The 21,518-nt window shown below is 39.7% G+C and overlaps 1 protein-coding gene across 1 annotated transcript in view; it reads left to right on the forward strand.

Annotated features, from left to right (window-relative positions):
- LOC147874700 (peroxisomal multifunctional enzyme type 2-like) overlaps positions 1-17,220 on the forward strand; it is a 33,019-nt gene extending 15,799 nt beyond the window's left edge. The window contains exons 14-21 of the mRNA XM_087344593.1: positions 112-261; positions 746-843; positions 1,343-1,430; positions 1,675-1,843; positions 2,202-2,413; positions 2,948-3,161; positions 3,882-4,018; positions 17,101-17,220. The gene's annotated coding sequence lies outside the window, so the exon portion shown is untranslated. The remainder of the gene's footprint in view (positions 1-111; positions 262-745; positions 844-1,342; positions 1,431-1,674; positions 1,844-2,201; positions 2,414-2,947; positions 3,162-3,881; positions 4,019-17,100) is intronic.
- Positions 17,221-21,518: the final 4,298 nt, after the last annotated feature.

Below are 21,518 nucleotides of genomic sequence, written 5' to 3' on the forward strand. Positions count from 1 at the left end.
AAGTGCAGTACTTGAAAGTTACTGTAACTAAAACATTTGACTTCCCTTACCAGTGAATCTGGCCTGCGTTGTCACTCGTTATAACTTGAAACTGTTGCTTGTGTTTTCCAGGTCGTGGAGACAGCATGTATTGCTCTGAAGTCAAGCACGACGGATCCGTTACCGTCGTCAGTGCTGGGAAATAATTTGCTGTTTCTTGGTGGCATCCCTGAATTTTAATGAAGATGAGAATACAGTGCAGCAGCTTTTCTCCTGTCCAAGGTATATAAGAGCAGTTGGAGGCAGAAGAATATTGTAAAACTAACCTCATTCTTGATATTAAAAAAGTGTACAAAATAAAAGATGTTTTTCCAGCCTGATGGTACTAACATGACATAACAGATTGTTAATCACTGGCTTTTCAACGCAGAATTGTAAGCGAGTCCCATGGCAGTCTATGAGGCACTGGTATAGATCTTTCTCTGAGCACCCAGAACTCATTATTTACTGGTACAGTGAGCCTGTTAGAGGCTGTATCACAATTAGTTTGTGTTTAGTATCCTGCCAGTACCAGGAGGCATCTGCACGTAATGTATTTCTTTCTCATATCATAAACCCAGATTTCCCATTTTCTCTGTCCCTTTTACATCAGTTGCTGATTTAGGAAGCAGCTACTGCATTGGCCACTGTTGTGACCAACATTTTGTACACTGAACATTAGGATGTGAGTGTAATTATCTGTACTCATTGGGATTCGCCGTTGCAGTTCTGATGATCCACATGTGGAGATCTCCGCAGTCCATGGGATTGCGTGCAGATTGCAGGACAAGCAAGCCAGAGCCACTCACCAGATGGCAGTCACAGGCAAGTTCATCCATTTGAGTAAATTGTTTAATGAACTTATTTTCTGAATTGCAATGCCATTATTGAAAGAAGAAGACCTTTTTTCCTGAAAAGTAGTAAATGGTTTTAATGAAATAAAGAACTTGTCTATTTCTTCTATTGAGACTACAAAGAAACAATGAAGAACGTGATTTTTCTTTGCCAGTTTAAGGAACCACATTTTGAGGCTGACCTCCACATTGTTCTATAATTGAGAATGCATGGAGTGTACCTCCATGCTCCCACTGCCTCATGGCATTGCGCTTAGTCACAAGGATAACTGCAGCTGATATAGCGAACCATTAAATGTTTAAAAATCATAATCTGTGTTGGTTTTCTGTAAGTCCAAGTGGTGTTAGAACCCAAAGACCACTGTGAGAACCTGAAATCTCTCTTAAAACCACATTTAGTATGTGAACTTGTTGAAAGCGTCTGCTTCATATCTGGAAAAGCCAGTAAGGCCTGTTGTGTATGTTGGTAGGAGTGTTTGTTGCTGCAGCCATGAAAGAGTTACGACGGTGTGTTCCTTGTTTGTCACTACACAATGGTGGCGATATCTCAGGTAGCTGGTGAGTTCAGTTTTATAAATTTAGATTGTTCAACATTGAAACAATTTATATTACTGATGGTGAAGTTTCCACCTTTGCTTCCAGAAGGTATGATAAAGTGGCATTACTGATGGTGATATGGAAAAAAAATCTAATTGCTACGGCTACCTCTTGCCCCTTGTCGGTTGAATTCACCTTAGTAGTAGAAGTGCTACAGATGTTGGGTGTGTTGTAGTGGCTTGCCATTTCTTAATCTTTCATTTAGGTCCTTTCTCCATGACATCAAAACAGGCGAACCTGAGGGGCATGGACCGACTGGTGTTTGTAGACTCCCTTGCTGTCATAATGGGGCACGAGGAGAGGGAGCCGTGTATCTTGGAGACAGCGATCAACATCAGTGGCAACAGAAGTTGCGTGGGACTGACGTGATGTGTGTGAGTTGTAGAGTTTGTAGTTGCAGTATTATGACGTGTGGAATAATGGCCCACTTGGCGAATGCTTTAAATTTGCTGGGGGGGGAGGAAAGAAAGGCTCCAGTATGAATCTGTGAGTGAGGGAGTTCAGAATTTGTCAGGTCGCTGGTTGTGACACTGTCGTGACCCGTATTTAAAGTTAACTTGTGAATGGGTTTGTAATGAACTTGACAGAATTTGTCTTCTGAAAATGGAAGGTGCTTGTTCATTGGCTAAGGTAGGAGTGTTAACTGCTTGGTGAAGTAAAACTGTGTGCTCTTAGAAGAGTGTGATGTCTTGATTTCTTGAATGTGACTGTATTTTCTCTTTCTGGGAGTAGCAGATTACGAGAAACAGAATGATCCTTCAGATTCTACTGAGCACCATGCTGTTTGTCACGTGACCTGCGTACTGCCAGCCAGACAAGCATTGAAGTACGTGCGGTAACAGTTGGCGGACCGACTTGATGTCAGAAGATTAAACCTGCTGGGACAAAGAAGGAACATCGTATCCGCAAGAAACTGATATCAGTCTGAACGAGGCATTCGTTGTGTGAGTACATGAGCATTAGAATGTATTTGATGTGGTTGTCGTGTGAGAGAGATGAGTCTGTCCAATTTTATTAGGTACTTCAGATGTTGTGAACTTAAATGTGAGATTTGATATGTTGAAAGACCTATGTGCGGTGAGAGATTGGCATAATTGCTGTATCTGTGGTATGCTAGAGGCATTCATGATTCTCTAGTGAATATATTGTTCATAGGACATCAAAATTGGAGGTTAGGTATAGCTTGTAGACGAGGGTGGTGACTATTTGTGATAAGGTTTTGTTAATGAGTGGTTTTGTTACATGTGTGATGTGTGTAGTGCTGTGGAGCCTTTAATGTGATGTGTTTACTAATTAATAAGTGATTAATTGCGAAGGTAAGGAATTTAGTTTTGTTGACGTGTGAGTATTGTGCACAGTGACCGGAGCTGCTGGGATATTTTCTGTGCTTTTGGTTAATTTTGAGCAAGGGGATCGGTTATGAAACCTTTAAATTAGGTGATGTGTTGAATGTGATTGAATTTTTTTTCTGGTAATAGCTGCAGAGAAGAAGCTTGATTGATCCATGGGACTTTACTGAGGTTGAAGGATGCGTCACCTGACATGACTACTGCTTGCCAGGAAAAGAGTGGAGTATGTGCAGAAACACTTTGCTGGCTCACTGATATGACGACAGGAAATCAATCGGCTGTTATCACGAAGGACCTCATGTCTGCGAGAGATTTATCTCTGTGTCTACTTGACATGCATTGTGTAAGTATACGAGAAATATGATTATGAAATGTGCTAATTCATGATTCACACAATCAAATTCTTTGGCAAGATAGCGAAATATTCCACCATGCACATGCACTTGTTTATGTTTACAAGATGTTTTGATATCTGCATTGTAACAAGTTTCACAGTTTGAAGGACTTGTCGTAAGACAGAACACTGAATAATAATAATAATAGTATTCTACCATGTTTTCCATTGGAGGTAGCTCTGCCTTCATTTTATGTGTTTGGCATTGGTATTTTAATTTGGCCAAGAAAGAGGATTTCCAGGATAGGTAAGGTAGCTTCCCTATCTCTCGGTGAGAGACTGAGGGCGAGTTTCTTTTTTTTTGAGAGAGTGTTTTATTTATTTCTTGTGAGAGGTTGAGATATCACTTGAGTCAGATTGGTTGAGTCTTCGTTGTCGTGGTTTTGAACTTTGTAAATGTATGCTCATGTTTGATTCTTTTGAAATTGGTATTGTATTTATATCTCCTTATCATTGATCATTTACATCCAGTTTACGTAAAATGGGATTGCCGGTGGATGTAATGACACTAAGAGCCTCCCCCTTTTAACTTAAAAAAGGGTGATACAGTTAAATTATGGTGCGAGTGTGTTGTTTTCTTTCCATTTTATGGATCCAAGTTCTGAGCATTGGCGATTGCTGGTTGGTATGTTTGACTTATAATCTGTGTTTGTGTTTCATGTACGCCAGTGCATCGGACACGTACGAGTGGATGCGGCCTGTTCTGGAGGGGACTCGAGGCGAATGGCTCTTTGTGTGTGTTGCGGTATCGTTCATCACCTTACTTTGAATGGCGTATGGTGTAGTACTTGGTGCAACGTGCAAAGGTAACTTATATCTTAATTGCGTCATGCTTGTGTTCTTCAATACAATAATTTTATTCACCGTCTTTACACAAGCTTATAGATTGTTAAAATCACATAAAATTATAACATTTCAACATATGATATTGTTACATTTTAAAATGACGACATGTTTCGATGTTCATTCCATCATCGTCAGGTCTATCAATTAAAATTAAAAACTGTTGCACTTGCTGCCCTGCGTATACTGATTTGTTCTACCCGATAGATTTTATTTGTTTAACCTCCAGGCTTCTTCCGTTTAATTTTTGAAGACTGCGCCTGGATGTCTTAAATCTGCAAAATCAATTTTAATTTTCATATCCTGATCCTGGCTACTGACATAGGAAATGGAATAATTTTAAAGAATTACTCAATATATCGTAATACAAGCAAAAGAAAAGTAATCACAAAATATTTAAAGTATTATAACATACCGGGTTGTGTGTGAGGTGCGTGTCCGATATTACGGAGCTGTAGACTGCAACTAAGCTGTGAGTATCGTGTATGGCTATATATATTGGGTGAAAGTTGTTTAGGGGGTTGGGTCGATGGACTGTAGAATGTTAAATATCGGATTGTTCGTGTAGATGTTACTGTCGTTTAATGCAAGATTTTGTTTATGTGTTCTTTGTATATGATATTTTTCTATGGTGTCTCTATGTCGCTTGTTTTGTATTATTTTTATAATGTCCATTGTTTGTTCTATTTTGTTGTATGTATGTCCTGTGTTTAATATATGCTTTGCATATGCTGAATGATCTTTATTGTGTTTAATTGCTGTAATATGCTCTTTGTATCTTTGACTAAAGGTGCGTCCGGTTTGGCCTATATAGGTTAACGGGCAATCATTGCATTTTAACCTATATATGCCTGGTTTTTCGTATTGATTTGTTGTGTCTATTTGTGGCTTTTGTTTCAAGATGTTTTTTATTGTGTTTTTTGTTCTAAATGCTATTTTTGTTATTTGTTTTAAATGTTTTTGTTATATATTTGGTTTCTTTTCCTATATATGTGAATGTGGCCCATTTGTTTTGTTTATTTTCGTTTTTGTCTTCATTTATGTTGTTTACATTGTTTATTTTATTTTTGGGTTTTAATTCATAATTATTATATCCGTTTTCTATTAGAATTTGTTTTATTATGTTACATTCAATTTGTTTGTTTATTGTGGTCATGGGATATGTATTTTTTCGGTTTATTAAGTAATTAATAGCCATTTGTTAATGTTCATTTGGATGGCATGAAGAGGCATGAATTATGGTGCTTGTATTTGTAGGTTTTCTGTATATTTTGAATTCAGAGTTGTTTTCGTTTCGTATTATAGTTAGATCTAAATAATTTAATTTGTTATTTTGTTCTGTTTCTAAAGTGAATTGTATATTTTGATTTATGTTGTTAAATTCATTTAAAACATTTTTTATATTTGTATTTTTTGCATCAAAAATCATGAGTATATCATCAACATATCTACTATAGTATTTGATTTGATATTTGTTTAATATATTTACTATATAATCATGCTCGAGATATTGTAAGAATATTTCAGATAATATGCTCGAGGTTGGAGCTCCCATGGGTAACCCTGTTTCTTGTTTCCAATATTCATTGTTGAATTGGAAATAATTTTGGTTAATAATAATGTTAGTTATATTTGTAATTTCATTTATTAGATCTGTATTTATATTCTGTCTATTTAGAATATCTCTTACAATATCTCGTAGCATGATTGTTGGAATATTTGTATACATATTATTGATGTCAAAAGAACAAATTTGTATAATTTTATTATTATGAAAATTCAATTGTTGGATTTCGTTTATTAATTTTATAGAATTTGTTATGTTAAACGTATTTGGTAGATTAATATCGGACACGCACCTCACACACAACCCGGTATGTTATAATACTTTAAATATTTTGTGATTACTTTTCTTTTGCTTGTATTACGATATATTGAGTAATTCTTTAAAATTATTCCATTTCCTATGTCAGTAGCCAGGATCAGGATATGAAAATTAAAATTGATTTTGCAGATTTAAGACATCCAGGCGCAGTCTTCAAAAATTAAATGGAAGAAGCCTGGAGGTTAAACAAATAAAATCTAACGGGTAGAACAAATCAGTATACGCAGGGCAGCAAGTGCAACAGTTTTTAATTTTAATTGATAGACCTGACGATGATGGAATGAACATCGAAACATGTCGTCATTTTAAAATGTAACAATATCATATGTTGAAATGTTATAATTTTATGTGATTTTAACAATCTATAAGCTTGTGTAAAGACGGTGAATAAAATTATTGTAGTGCAAAGGTAGTTGATTTTTCCGATCATGTAGAGTTATTATTGTCTCTCACGGAGTCCGACGAACGCAAAGGAGTTTTGAAATTTTAATCTGATTTGAAATCAGTCATTGACACTTCCACTTCCAAGACAAGGCAGGGGTTTATTTTAGCAATGACGTACGTGATTCACACACGAGACTACCTTCTAAATTTCCTTCTAAATTTGACCTGTCCCATCCCTATCACGACTAGACTCCCAAGTCTTGAGAAGTCACTTGTCCCAAGTCTTGAGAAGTCCTTGTCCCAAGACTTGAGAAATCACTTGTCCCAAGTCTTGAGAAGTCACTCGTCCCAAGTCTTGAGAAGTCACTCGTCCCAAGTCTTGAGAAGTCACTTGTCCCAAGTCTTGAGAAGTCACTCGTTTTAAGTCTTGAGAAGTTCTTGTCCGAAGTCTTGAGAAGTCACTTGTCCCAAGTCTTGAGAAGTCCTTGTCCCAAGTCTTGAGAAGTCACTCGTCCCAAGTCTTGAGAAGTCACTCGTCCCAAGTCTTGAGAAGTTCTTGTCCCAAGTCTTGAGAAGTCACTTGTCCCAAGTCTTGAGAAGTTCTTGTCCCAAGTCTTGAGAAGTCACTCCTCGCAAGTCTTGAGAAGTTCTTGTCCCAAGTCTTGAGAAGTTCTTGTCCCAAGTCTTGAGAAGTCACTCATCACAAGTCTTGAGAAGTTCTTGTCCCAAGTCTTGAGAAGTTCTTGTCCCAAGTCTTGACAAGTCACTCGTCCCAAGTCTTGAGAAGTTATTGTCCCAAGTCTTGTCTGCTTGTTTAGGGCTGTGCCTCACCTGTCAGCTGAATTCAAATTTTTTCGAAAATTCTTAGTTTTCTTCGCGTTTCGCGCCATTTGCAGTCGTTTTTAATTTTTTTAAAATTTCGAAAAATTTTGAAAATTCTCAAAGGGGTACCCCTTTGAGAAATTTCAATTTTTTCGAAAAATTTCGATAAATCGAAAAACGTGGCAAATCGTCCAAAAAGCGCACAAAACTAAGAATTTTTGAAAATTTTCAACTTTTAATTTTTTTCCGAATTTTCCGAAAATTTTTGGTTTTGTGCGCATTTCAGAAGGTTTGCAGCGTTTTTTGATTTTTCGAAAAATTTCAAAAAATTTTCCTTCTAAATTTGACCTGTCCCATCCCTATCAGGACTAGACACCCAAGTCTTGAGAAGTCACTCGTCCCAAGTCTTGAGAAGTCACTCGTCCCAAGTCTTGAGAAGTTCTTGTCCCAAGTCTTGAGAAGTCACTTGTCCCAAGTCTTGAGAAGTCACTTGTCCCAAGTCTTGAGCAGTTCTTGTCCCAAGTCTTGAGAAGTCACTTGTCCCAAGTTTTGAGAAGTTCTTGTCCCAAGTCTTGAGAAGTTCTTGTCCCAAGTCTTGAGAAGTTCTTGTCCCAAGTCTTGACAAGTCCCAAGTCTTGAGAAGTCACTTGTCCCAAGTCTTGAGAAGTTCTTGTCCCAAGTCTTGAGAAGTTCTTGTCCCAAGTCTTGAGAAGTCACTTGTCCCAAGTCTTGAGAAGTCACTCGTCCCAAGTCTTGAGAAGTTCTTGTCCCAAGTCTTGAGAAGTCACTTGTCCCAAGTCTTGAGAAGTCCTTGTCCCAAGTCTTGAGAAGTTCTTGTCCCAAGTCTTGAGAAGTCACTTGTCCCAAGTCCTGAGAAGTCACTCGTTCCAAGTTTTGAGAAGTCACTCGTCCCAAGTCTTGAGAAGTTCTTGTCCCAAGTCTTGAGAAGTCACTTGTCCCAAGTCTTGAGAAGTTCTTGTCCCAAGTCTTGAGAAGTCACTTGTCCTAAGTCTTGAGAAGTCACTCGTCCCAAGTCTTGAGAAGTTCTTGTCCCAAGTCTTGAGAAGTTCTTGTCCCAAGTCTTGAGAAGTCACTTGTCCCAAGTCTTGAGAAGTTCTTGTCCCAAGTCTTGAGAAGTCACTTGTCCCAAGTCTTCAGAAGTCACTCGTCCCAAGTCTTGAGAAGTTCTTGTCCCAAGTCTTGAGAAGTTCTTGTCCCAAGTCTTGAGAAGTTCTTGTCCCAAGTCTTGAGAAGTGCTTGTCCCAAGTCTTGACAAGTCACTCGTCCCAAGTCTTGAGAAGTTATTGTCCCAAGTCTTGTCTGCTTGTTTAGGGCTGTGCCTCACCTGTCTTAGCTGAATTCAAATTTTTCGAAAATTCTTAGTTTTCTTCGCGTTTCGCGCCATTTGCAGTCGTTTTTAATTTTTTTAAAATTTCGAAAAATTTTGAAAATTCTCAAAGGGGTACCCCTTTGAGAAATTTCAATTTTTTCGAAAAATTTCGAAAAATCGAAAAACGTGGCAAATCGTCCAAAAAGCGCACAAAACTAAGAATTTTTGAAAAATTTCAACTTTTAATTTTTTTTCCGAATATTCCGAAAATTTTTGGTTTTGTGCGCATTTCAGAAGGTTTGCAGCGTTTTTTGATTTTTTGAAAAATTTGAAAATTTTTCCTTCTAAATTTGACCTGTCCCATCCTTATCAGGACTAGACTCCCAAGTCTTGAGAAGTCACTTGTCCCAAGTCTTGAGAAGTCCTTGTCCCAAGTCTTGAGAAGTTCTTGTCCCAAGTCTTGAGAAGTCACTTGTCCCAAGTCCTGAGAAGTCACTCGTTCCAAGTTTTGAGAAGTCACTCGTCCCAAGTCTTGAGAAGTTCTTGTCCCAAGTCTTGAGAAGTCACTTGTCCCAAGTCTTGAGAAGTTCTTGTCCCAAGTCTTGAGAAGTCACTTGTCCTAAGTCTTGAGAAGTCACTCGTCCCAAGTCTTGAGAAGTTCTTGTCCCAAGTCTTGAGAAGTTCTTGTCCCAAGTCTTGAGAAGTTCTTGTCCCAAGTCTTGAGAAGTCACTTGTCCTAAGTCTTGACAAGTCACTCGTCCCAAGTCTTGAGAAGTTATTGTCCCAAGTCTTGTCTGCTTGTTTAGGGCTGTGCCTCACCTGTCTTAGCTGAATTCAAATTTTTTTGAAAATTCTTAGTTTTCTTCGCGTTTCGCGCCATTTGCAGTCGTTTTTAATTTTTTTAAAATTTCGAAAAATTTTGAAAATTCTCAAAGGGGTACCCCTTTGAGAAATTTCAATTTTTTCGAAAAATTTAAAAAAATCGAAAAACGTAGCAAATCGTCCAAAAAGCGCACAAAACTAAGAATTTTTGAAAAATTTCAACTTTTAATTTTTTTCCGAATATTCCGAAAATTTTTGGTTTTGTGCGCATTTCAGAAGGTTTGCAGCGTTTTTTGATTTTTCGAAAAAATTGAAAATTTTTCCTTCTAAATTTGACCTGTCCCATCCTTATCAGGACTAGACTCCCAAGTCTTGAGAAGTCACTTGTCCCAAGTCTTGAGAAGTCCTTGTCCCAAGTCTTGAGAAGTTCTTGTCCCAAGTCTTGAGAAGTCACTTGTCCCAAGTCCTGAGAAGTCACTCGTTCCAAGTTTTGAGAAGTCACTCGTCCCAAGTCTTGAGAAGTTCTTGTCCCAAGTCTTGAGAAGTCACTTGTCCCAAGTCTTGAGAAGTTCTTGTCCCAAGTCTTGAGAAGTTCTTGTCCCAAGTCTTGAGAAGTTCTTGTCCCAAGTCTTGAGAAGTTCTTGTCCCAAGTCTTGAGAAGTTCTTGTCCCAAGTCTTGACAAGTCACTCGTCCCAAGTCTTGAGAAGTTATTGTCCCAAGTCTTGTCTGCTTGTTTAGGGCTGTGCCTCACCTGTCTTAGCTGAATTCAAATTTTTTCGAAAATTCTTAGTTTTCTTCGCGTTTCGCGCCATTTGCAGTCGTTTTTAATTTTTTTAAAATTTCGAAAAATTTTGAAAATTCTCAAAGGGGTACCCCTTTGAGAAATTTCAATTTTTTCGAAAAATTTCGAAAAATCGAAAAACGTGGCAAATCGTCCAAAAAGCGCACAAAAATAAGAATTTTTGAAAAATTTCAACTTTTAATTTTTTTCCGAATATTCCGAAAATTTTTGGTTTTGTGCGCATTTCAGAAGGTTTGCAGCGTTTTTTGATTTTTCGAAAAATTTGAAAATTTTTCCTTCTAAATTTGACCTGTCCCATCCTTATCAGGACTAGACTCCCAAGTCTTGAGAAGTCACTTGTCCCAAGTCTTGAGAAGTCCTTGTCCCAAGTCTTGAGAAGTTCTTGTCCTAAGTCTTGAGAAGTCACTTGTCCCAAGTCTTGAGAAGTCACTTGTCCCAAGTCTTGAGAAGTTCTTGTGCCAAGTCTTGAGAAGTCACTTGTCCCAAGTCTTGAGAAGTTCTTGTGCCAAGTCTTGAGAAGTCACTCGTCCCAAGTCTTGAGAAGTTCTTGTCCCAAGTCTTGAGAAGACACTTGTCCCAAGTCTTGAGAAGTCACTCGTCCCAAGTCTTGAGAAGTTCTTGTCCCAAGTCTTGAGAAGTTCTTGTCCCAAGTCTTGAGAAGTTCTTGTCCCAAGTCTTGAGAAGTGCTTGTCCCAAGTCTTGACAAGTCACTCGTCCCAAGTCTTGAGAAGTTATTGTCCCAAGTCTTGTCTGCTTGTTTAGGGCTGTGCCTCACCTGTCTTAGCTGAATTCAAATTTTTTCGAAAATTCTTAGTTTTCTTCGCGTTTCGCGCCATTTGCAGTCTTTTTTAATTTTTTTAAAATTTCGAAAATTTTTGAAAATTCTCAAAGGGGTACCCCTTTGAGAAATTTCAATTTTTTCGAAAAATTTCGAAAAATCGAAAAACGTGGCAAATCGTCCAAAAAGCGCACAAAACTAAGAATTTTTGAAAAATTTCAACTTTTAATTTTTTTCCGAATATTCCGAAAATTTTTGGTTTTGTGCGCATTTCAGAAGGTTTGCAGCGTTTTTTGATTTTTCGAAAAATTTGAAAATTTTTCCTTCTAAATTTGACCTGTCCCATCCTTATCAGGACTAGACTCCCAAGTCTTGAGAAGTCACTTGTCCCAAGTCTTGAGAAGTCCTTGTCGCAAGTCTTGAGAAGTTCTTGTCCCAAGTCTTGAGAAGTCACTTGTCCCAAGTCTTGAGAAGTCACTTGTCCCAAGTCTTGAGAAGTTCTCGTCCCAAGTCTTGAGAAGTTCTTGTCCCAAGTCTTGAGAAGTCACTTGTCCCAAGTCTTGAGAAGTTCTTGTCCCAAGTCTTGAGAAGTCACTTGTCCCAAGTCTTGAGAAGTCACTCGTCCCAAGTCTTGAGAAGTTCTTGTCCCAAGTCTTGAGAAGTTCTTGTCCCAAGTCTTGAGAAGTTCTTGTCCCAAGTCTTGAGAAGTGCTTGTCCCAAGTCTTGACAAGTTCTTGTCCCAAGTCTTGACAAGTCACTCGTCCCAAGTCTTGAGAAGTTATTGTCCCAAGTCTTGTCTGCTTGTTTAGGGCTGTGCCTCACCTGTCTTAGCTGAATTGAAATTTTTTCGAAAATTCTTAGTTTTCTTCGCGTTTCGCGCCATTTGCAGTCGTTTTTAATTTTTTTAAAATTTCGAAAATTTTTGAAAATTCTCAAAGGGGTACCCCTTTGAGAAATTTCAATTTTTTCGAAAAATTTCGAAAAATCGAAAAACGTGGCAAATCGTCCAAAAAGCGCACAAAACTAAGAATTTTTGAAAAATTTCAACTTTTAATTTTTTTCCGAATATTCCGAAAATTTTTGGTTTTGTGCGCATTTCAGAAGGTTTGCAGCGGTTTTTGATTTTTTGAAAAATTTGAAAATTTTTCCTTCTAAATTTGACCTGTCCCATCCTTATCAGGACTAGACTCCCAAGTCTTGAGAAGTCACTTGTCCCAAGTCTTGAGAAGTCCTTGTCCCAAGTCTTGAGAAGTTCTTGTCCCAAGTCTTGAGAAGTCACTTGTCCCAAGTCCTGAGAAGTCACTCGTTCCAAGTTTTGAGAAGTCACTCGTCCCAAGTCTTGAGAAGTTCTTGTCCCAAGTCTTGAGAAGTCACTTGTCCCAAGTCTTGAGAAGTTCTTGTCCCAAGTCTTGAGAAGTCACTTGTCCTAAGTCTTGAGAAGTCACTCGTCCCAAGTCTTGAGAAGTTCTTGTCCCAAGTCTTGAGAAGTTCTTGTCCCAAGTCTTGAGAAGTTCTTGTCCCAAGTCTTGAGAAGTCACTTGTCCTAAGTCTTGAGAAGTTCTTGTCCCAAGTCTTGAGAAGTCACTTGTCCCAAGTCTTGAGAAGTTCTTGTCCCAAGTCTTGAGAAGTTCTTGTCCCAAGTCTTGAGAAGTCACTTGTCCCAAGTCTTGAGAAGTTCTTGTCCCAAGTCTTGAGAAGTTCTTGTCCCAAGTCTTGAGAAGTTCTTGTCCCAAGTCTTGAGAAGTCACTTGTCCCAAGTCTTGAGAAGTTCTTTTCCCAAGTCTTGAGAAGTCACTCGTCCCAAGTCTTGAGACGTTCTTGTCCCAAGTCTTGAGAAGTTCTTGTCCCAAGTCTTGACAAGTCACTCGTCCCAAGTCTTGAGAAGTTATTGTCCCAAGTCTTGTCTGCTTGTTTAGGGCTGTGCCTCACCTGTCTTAGCTGAATTCAAATTTTTTCGAAAATCCTTAGTTTTCTTCGCGTTTCGCGCCATTTGCAGTCGTTTTTAATTTTTTTAAAATTTTTCCTTCTAAATTTGACCTGTCCCATCCCTATCAGGACTAGACTCCCAAGTCTTGAGAAGTCACTTGTCCCAAGTCTTGAGAAGTCCTTGTCCCAAGTCTTGAGAAGTTCTTGTCCCAAGTCTTGAGAAGTCACTTGTCCCAAGTCTTGAGAAGTCACTTGTCCCAAGTCTTGAGAAGTTCTTGTCCCAAGTCTTGAGAAGTTCTTGTCCCAAGTCTTGAGAAGTCACTTGTCCCAAGTCTTGAGAAGTTCTTGTCCCAAGTCTTGAGAAGTTCTTGTCCCAAGTCTTGAGAAGTTCTTGTCCCAAGTCTTGAGAAGTCACTTGTCCCAAGTCTTGAGAAGTTCTTTTCCCAAGTCTTGAGAAGTCACTCGTCCCAAGTCTTGAGACGTTCTTGTCCCAAGTCTTGAGAAGTTCTTGTCCCAAGTCTTGACAAGTCACTCGTCCCAAGTCTTGAGAAGTTATTGTCCCAAGTCTTGTCTGCTTGTTTAGGGCTGTGCCTCACCTGTCTTAGCTGAATTCAAATTTTTTAGAAAATTCTTAGTTTTCTTCGCGTTTCGCGCCATTTGCAGTCGTTTTTAATTTTTTTAAAATTTCGAAAAAATTTGAAAATTCTCAAAGGGGTACCCCTTTGAGAAATTTCAATTTTTTCGAAAAATTTCAAATAATCGAAAAACGTAGCAAATCGTCCAAAAAGCGCACAAAACTAAGAATTTTTGAAAATTTTCAACTTTTAATTTTTTTCCGAATATTCCGAAAATTTTTGGTTTTGTGCGCATTTCAGAAGGTTTGCAGCATTTTTTGATTTTTCGAAAAATTTGAAAATTTTTCCTTCTAAATTTGACCTGTCCCATCCTTATCAGGACTAGATTCCCAAGTCTTGAGAAGTCACTTGTCCCAAGTCTTGAGAAGTCCTTGTCCCTAAGTCTTGAGAAGTTCTTGTCCCAAGTCTTGAGAAGTCACTTGTCCCAAGTCTTGAGAAGTCACTTGTCCCAAGTCTTGAGAAGTTCTTGTCCCAAGTCTTGAGAAGTTCTTGTCCCAAGTCTTGAGAAGTCACTTGTCCCAAGTCTTGAGAAGTTCTTGTCCCAAGTCTTGAGAAGTTCTTGTCCCAAGTCTTGAGAAGTTCTTGTCCCAAGTCTTGAGAAGTCACTTGTCCCAAGTCTTGAGAAGTTCTTGTCCCAAGTCTTGAGAAGTTCTTGTCCCAAGTCTTGAGAAGTCACTTGTCCCAAGTCTTGAGAAGTTCTTGTCCCAAGTCTTGAGAAGTTCTTGTCCCAAGTCTTGAGAAGTTGTCCCAAGTCTTGAGAAGTTCTTGTCCCAAGTCTTGAGAAGTTCTTGTCCCAAGTCTTGACAAGTCACTCGTCCCAAGTCTTGAGAAGTTATTGTCCCAAGTCTTGTCTGCTTGTTTAGGGCTGTGCCTCACCTGTCTTAATTGAATTCAATTTTTTTCGAAAATTCTTAGTTTTCTTCGCGTTTCGCGCCATTTGCAGTCGTTTTTAATTTTTTTAAAATTTCGAAAATTTTTGAAAATTCTCAAAGGGGTACCCCTTTGAGAAATTTCAATTTTTTCGAAAAATTTCAAAAAATCGAAAAACGTAGCAAATCGTCCAAAAAGCGCACAAAACTAAGAATTTTTGAAAAATTTCAACTTTTAATTTTTTTCCGAATATTCCGAAAATTTTTGGTTTTGTGCGCATTTCAGAAGGTTTGCAGCATTTTTTGATTTTTCGAAAAATTTGAAAATTTTTCCTTCTAAATTTGACCTGTCCCATCCTTATCAGGACTAGACTCCCAAGTCTTGAGAAGTCACTTGTCCCAAGTCTTGAGAAGTCCTTGTCCCTAAGTCTTGAGAAGTTCTTGTCCCAAGTCTTGAGAAGTCACTTGTCCCAAGTCTTGAGAAGTCACTTGTCCCAAGTCTTGAGAAGTTCTTGTCCCAAGTCTTGAGAAGTTCTTGTCCCAAGTCTTGAGAAGTCACTTGTCCCAAGTCTTGAGAAGTTCTTGTCCCAAGTCTTGAGAAGTTCTTGTCCCAAGTCTTGAGAAGTTCTTGTCCCAAGTCTTGAGAAGTCACTTGTCCCAAGTCTTGAGAGGTTCTTTTCCCAAGTCTTGAGAAGTCACTCGTCCCAAGTCTTGAGACGTTCTTGTCCCAAGTCTTGAGAAGTTCTTGTCCCAAGTCTTGACAAGTCACTCGTCCCAAGTCTTGAGAAGTTATTGTCCCAAGTCTTGTCTGCTTGTTTAGGGCTGTGCCTCACCTGTCTTAGCTGAATTCAAATTTTTTCGAAAATCCTTAGTTTTCTTCGCGTTTCGCGCCATTTGCAGTCGTTTTTAATTTTTTTAAAATTTCGAAAAAATTTGAAAATTCTCAAAGGGGTACCCCTTTGAGAAATTTCAATTTTTTCGAAAAATTTCGAAAAATCGAAAAACGTCGCAAATCGTCCAAAAAGCGCACAAAACTAAGAATTTTTGAAAATTTTCAACTTTTAATTTTTTTCCGAATTTTCCGAAAATTTTTGGTTTTGTGCGCATTTGAGAAGGTTTGTAGCGTTTTTTTATTTTTCGAAAAATTTGAAAATTTTTCCTTCTAAATTTGACCTGTCCCATCCTTATCAGGACTAGATTCCCAAGTCTTGAGAAGTCACTTGTCCCAAGTCTTGAGAAGTCCTTGTCCCTAAGTCTTGAGAAGTTCTTGTCCCAAGTCTTGAGAAGTCACTTGTCCCAAGTCTTGAGAAGTCACTTGTCCCAAGTCTTGAGAAGTTCTTGTCCCAAGTCTTGAGAAGTTCTTGTCCCAAGTCTTGAGAAGTCACTTGTCCCAAGTCTTGAGAAGTTCTTGTCCCAAGTCTTGAGAAGTCACTTGTCCTAAGTCTTGAGAAGTCACTCGTCCCAAGTCTTGCAAAGTTCTTGTCCCAAGTCTTGAGAAGTTCTTGTCCCAAGTCTTGAGAAGTTCTTGTCCCAAGTCTTGAGAAGTCACTTGTCCTAAGTCTTGACAAGTCACTCGTCCCAAGTCTTGAGAAGTTATTGTCCAAAGTCTTGTCTGCTTGTTTAGGGCTGTGCCTCACCTGTCATAGCTGAATTCAAATTTTTTCGAAAATTCTTAGTTTTCTTCGCGTTTCGCGCCATTTGCAGTCGTTTTTAATTTTTTTAAAATTTCGAAAATTTTTGAAAATTCTCAAAGGGGTACCCATTTGAGAAATTTCAATTTTTTCGAAAAATTTCGAAAAATCGAAAAACGTGGCAAATCGTCCAAAAAGCGCACAAAACTAAGAATTTTTGAAAATTTTCAACTTTTAATTTTTTTCCGAATTTTCCGAAAATTTTTGGTTTTTGTGCGCATTTCAGAAGGTTTGCAGCGTTTTTTGATTTTTCGAAAAATTTGAAAATTTTTCCTTCTAAATTTGACCTGTCCCATCCTTATCATGACTAGACTCCCAAGTCTTGAGAAGTCACTTGTCGCAAGTCTTGAGAAGTCCTTGTCCCAAGTCTTGAGAAGTTCTTGTCCCAAGTCTTGAGAAGTCACTTGTCCCAGTTCTTGAGAAGTCACTCGTTCCAAGTTTTTAGAAGTCACTCGTCCCAAGTCTTGAGAAGTTCTTGTCCCAAGTCTTGAGAAGTCACTTGTCCCAAGTCTTGAGAAGTTCTTGTCCCAAGTCTTGAGAAGTCACTTGTCCCAGTTCTTGACAAGTCACTCGTCCCAAGTCTTGAGAAGTTCTTGTCCCAAGTCTTGAGAAGTCACTTGTCCCAAGTCTTGAGAAGTTCTTGTCCCAAGTCTTGAGAAGTCACTTGTCCTAAGTCTTGAGAAGTCACTCGTCCCAAGTCTTGCAAAGTTCTTGTCCCAAGTCTTGAGAAGTTCTTGTCCCAAGTCTTGAGAAGTTCTTGTCCCAAGTCTTGAGAAGTCACTTGTCCTAAGTCTTGAGAAGTCACTTGTCCCAGGTCTTGAGAAGTCACTCGTTCCAAGTTTTGAGAAGTCACTCGTCCCAAGTCTTGAGAAGTTTTTGTCCCAAGTCTTGAGAAGTCCCTTGTCCCAAGTCTTGAGAAGTCCCTTGTCCCAAGTCTTGAGAAGTCCTTGTCCCAAGTCTTGAGAAGTCACTTGTCCCAAGTCTTGAGAAGTCACTTGTCCCAAGTCTTGAGAAGTCCTACGCAGAATATATTTATTTTGTTTTCAGTTAATTTTATTTGCTTTGATTGAAATTAATGTTTGTTTTTTGATTTTGTTCAGGTGATGATACTTTTTTCCAGTCGAGATTAAGAAGATGAAATAAGTGAATGAATTATATTTTGTAAACTGATGTACAAACAGAATTTTTTTGCATAATAAAGACTTTTTTATTTTGAATAATGTTATCATTTAGGAATCCTGAATTCCTTCCATACACTCTAGGTAGAACTGAGAATTTCTTCGAACTTTGCCAAAAACTTAGTTTTTGGTACAAGTTCGGAAAATTCTAAGAAAAACTTGAAAAGTTCTTGTCCCAAGTCTTGAGAAGTTCTTGTATCAAGTCTTGAGAAGTTCTTGTCCCAAGTGTTGTCTGCTTTTTTAGGGCTGTGCCTCACCCATCTTAGCTGAATTCAAATTGTTTTCGAAAATTTCGATTTTTCTTAGTTTTCTTCGCGTTTCACGCCACTTGGGACGAGTGACTTCTCAATACTTGGGACAATAACTTCTGAAGACTTGGGACGAGTGAATTCTCAAGACTTGGGACATGAACTTCTCAAGACTTGGGACAAGAACGTCTCAAGACTTGGGACGAGTGACTTCTCAAGACTTGGGACAAGAACTTATCAAGACTTCTCAAGACTTGGGACAAGGACTTCTCAAGACTTGGGACAAGTGACATCTCAAGACTTGGGACATGAACTTCTCAAGACTTGGGACAAGAACTTCTCAAGACTTGGGACAAGGTTAGGTCAGGTCAGGTCAGGTCAGGTCAGGTCAGGTCAGGTCAGGTCAGGTCAGGTCAGGTCAGGTCAGGTCAGGTCAGGTCAGGTCAGGTCAGGTCAGGTCAGGTCAGGTCAGGTCAGGTCAGGTCAGGTCAGGTCAAGTCAGGTCAGGTCAGGTCAGGTCAGGTCAGGTCAGGTCAGGTCAGGTCAGGTCAGGTCAGGTCAGGTCAGGTCAGGTCAGGTCAGGTCAGGTCAGGTCAGGTCAGGTCAGGTCAGGTCAGGTCAGGTCAGGTCAGGTCAGGTCAGGTCAGGTCAGGTCAGGTCAGGTCAGGTCAGGTCAGGTCAGGTCAGGTCAGGTCAGGTCAGGTCAGGTCAGGTCAGGTCAGGTCAGGTCAGGTCAGGTCAGGTCAGGTCAGGTCAGGTCAGGTCAGGTCAGGTCAGGTCAGGTCAGGTCAGGTCAGGTCAGGTCAGGTCAGGTCAGGTCAGGTCAGGTCAGGTCAGGTCAGGTCAGGTCAGGTTAGGTTAGGTTAGGTTAGGTTAGGTTAGGTTAGGTTAGGTTAGGTTAGGTTAGGTTAGGTTAGGTTAGGTTAGGTTAGGTTAGGTTAGGTAAGGTTAGGTTAGGTTAGGTTAGGTTAGGTTAGGTTAGGTCAGGTCAGGTCAGGTCAGGTCAGGTCAGGTCAGGTCAGGTCAGGTCAGGTCAGGTCAGGTCAGGTCAGGTCAGGTCAGGTCAGGTCAGGTCAGGTCAGGTCAGGTCAGGTCAGGTCAGGTCAGGTCAGGTCAGGTCAGGTCAGGTCAGGTCAGGTCAGGTCAGGTCAGGTCAGGTCAGGTCAGGTCAGGTCAGGTCAGGTCAGGTCAGGTCAGGTCAGGTCAGGTCAGGTCAGGTCAGGTCAGGTCAGGTCAGGTCAGGTCAGGTCAGGTCAGGTCAGGTCAGGTCAGGTCAGGTCAGGTCAGGTCAGGTCAGGTCAGGTCAGGTCAGGTCAGGTCAGGTCAGGTCAGGTCAGGTCAGGTCAGGTCAGGTCAGGTCAGGTCAGGTCAGGTCAGGTCAGGTCAGGTCAGGTCAGGTCAGGTCAGGTCAGGTCAGGTCAGGTCAGGTCAGGTCAGGTCAGGTCAGGTCAGGTCAGGTCAGGTAGGTCAGGTCAGGTCAGGTCAGGTCAGGTCAGGTTAGGTCAGGTTAGGTCAGGTCAGGTTAGGTCAGGTTAGGTTAGGTTAGGTTAGGTTAGTGTTAGGTTAGGTTAGGTTAGGTTAGGTTAGGTTAGGTTAGGTTAGGTTAGGTTAGGTTAGGTTAGGTTAGGTTAGGTTAGGTTAGGTTAGGTTAGGTTAGGTTAGGTTAGGTTAGGTTAGGTTAGGTTAGGTTAGGTTAGGTTAGGTTAGGTTAGGTTAGGTTAGGTTAGGTTAGGTTAGGTTAGGTTAGGTTAGGTTAGGTTAGGTTAGGTTAGGTTAGGTTAGGTTAGGTTAGGTTAGGTTAGGTTAGGTTAGGTTAGGTTAGGTTAGGTTAGGTTAGGTTAGGTTAGGTTAGGTTAGGTTAGGTTAGGTTAGGTTAGGTTAGGTTAGGTTAGGTTAGGTTAGGTTAGGTTAGATTAGGTTAGGTTAGGTTAGGTTAGGTTAGGTTAGGTTAGGTTAGTTAGGTTAGGTTAGGTTAGGTTAGGTTAGGTTAGGTTAGGTTAGGTTAGGTTAGGTTAGGTTAGGTTAGGTTAGGTTAGGTTAGGTTAGGTTAGGTTAGGTTAGGTTAGGTTAGGTTAGGTTAGGTTAGGTTAGGTTAGGTTAGGTTAGGTTAGGTTAGGTTAGGTTAGGTTAGGTTAGGTTAGGTTAGGTTAGGTTAGTTAGGTTAGGTTAGGTTAGGTTAGGTTAGGTTAGGTTAGGTTAGGTTAGGTTAGGTTAGGTTAGGTTAGGTTAGGTTAGGTTAGGTTAGGTTAGGTTAGGTTAGGTTAGGTTAGGTTAGGTTAGGTTAGGTTAGGTTAGGTTAGGTTAGGTTAGGTTAGGTTAGGTTAGGTTAGGTTAGGTTAGGTTAGGTTAGGTTAGGTTAGGTTAGGTTAGGTTAGGTTAGGTTAGGTTAGGTTAGGTTAGGTTAGGTTAGGTTAGGTTAGGTTAGGTTAGGTTAGGTTAGGTTAGGTTAGGTTAGGTTAGGTTAGGTTAGGTTAGGTTAGGTTAGGTTAGGTTAGGTTAGGTTAGGTTAGGTTAGGTTAGGTTAGGTTAGGTTAGGTTAGGTTAGGTTAGGTTAGGTTAGGTTAGGTTAGGTTAGGTTAGGTTAGGTTAGGTTAGGTTAGGTTAGGTTAGGTTAGGTTAGGTTAGGTTAGGTTAGGTTAGGTTAGGTTAGGTTAGGTTAGGTTAGGTTAGGTTAGGTTAGGTTAGGTTAGGTTAGGTTAGGTTAGGTTAGGTTAGGTTAGGTTAGGTTAGGTTAGGTTAGGTTAGGTTAGGTTAGGTTAGGTTAGGTTAGGTTAGGTTAGGTTAGGTTAGGTTAGGTTAGTTAGGTTAGGTTAGGTTAGGTTAGGTTGGTTAGGTTAGGTTAGGTTAGGTTAGGTTAGGTTAGGTTAGTAGGTTAGGTTAGGTTAGGTTAGGTTAGGTTAGGTTAGGTTAGGTTAGGTTAGGTTAGGTTAGGTTAGGTTAGGTTAGGTTAGGTTAGGTTAGGTTAGGTTAGGTTAGGTTAGGTTAGGTTAGGTTAGGTTAGGTTAGGTTAGGTTAGGTTAGGTTAGGTTAGGTTAGGTTAGGTTAGGTTAGGTTAGGTTAGGTTAGGTTAGGTTAGGTTAGGTTAGGTTAGGTTAGGTTAGGTTAGGTTAGGTTAGGTTAGGTTAGGTTAGGTTAGGTTAGGTTAGGTTAGTTAGGTTAGGTTAGGTTAGGTTAGGTTAGGTTAGGTTGGTTAGGTTAGGTTAGGTTAGGTTAGGTTAGGTTAGGTTAGGTTAGGTTAGGTTAGGTTAGGTTAGGTTAGGTTAGGTTAGGTTAGGTTAGGTTAGGTTAGGTTAGGTTAGGTTAGGTTAGGTTAGGTTAGGTTAGGTTAGGTTAGGTTAGGTTAGGTTAGGTAGGTTAGGTTAGGTTAGGTTAGGTTAGGTTAGGTTAGGTTAGGTTAGGTTAGGTTAGGTTAGGTTAGGTTAGGTTAGGTTAGGTTAGGTTAGGTAGGTTAGGTTAGGTTAGGTTAGGTTAGGTTAGGTTAGGTTAGGTTAGGTTAGGTTAGGTTAGGTTAGGTTAGGTTAGGTTAGGTTAGGTTAGGTTAGGTTAGGTTAGGTTAGGTTAGGTTAGGTTAGGTTAGGTTAGGTTAGGTAGGTTAGGTTAGGTTAGGTTAGGTTAGGTTAGGTTAGGTTAGGTTAGGTTAGGTTAGGTTAGGTTAGGTTAGGTTAGGTTAGGTTAGGTTAGGTTAGGTTAGGTTAGGTTAGGTTAGGTTAGGTTAGGTTAGGTTAGGTAGGTTAGGTTAGGTTAGGTTAGGTTAGGTTAGGTTAGGTTAGGTTAGGTTAGGTTAGGTTAGGTTAGGTTAGGTTAGGTAGGTTAGGTAGGTTAGGTTAGGTTAGGTTAGGTTAGGTTAGGTTAGGTTAGGTTAGGTTAGGTTAGGTTAGGTTAGGTTAGGTTAGGTTAGGTTAGGTTAGGTTAGGTTAGGTTAGGTTAGGTTAGGTTAGGTTAGGTTAGGTTAGGTTAGGTTAGGTTAGGTTAGGTTAGGTTAGGTTAGGTTAGGTTAGGTTAGGTAGGTTAGGTTAGTTAGGTTAGGTTAGGTTAGGTTAGGTTAGGTTAGGTTAGGTTAGGTTAGGTTAGGTTAGGTTAGGTTAGGTTAGG

This window comes from Zootermopsis nevadensis, unplaced genomic scaffold (assembly GCF_977971745.1).
Source record: "Zootermopsis nevadensis isolate Lab colony 2312 unplaced genomic scaffold, Znev_1.0 Znev_ptg000007l, whole genome shotgun sequence".
In the NCBI taxonomy this organism is placed as follows: Eukaryota; Metazoa; Arthropoda; class Insecta; order Blattodea; family Termopsidae; genus Zootermopsis; species Zootermopsis nevadensis.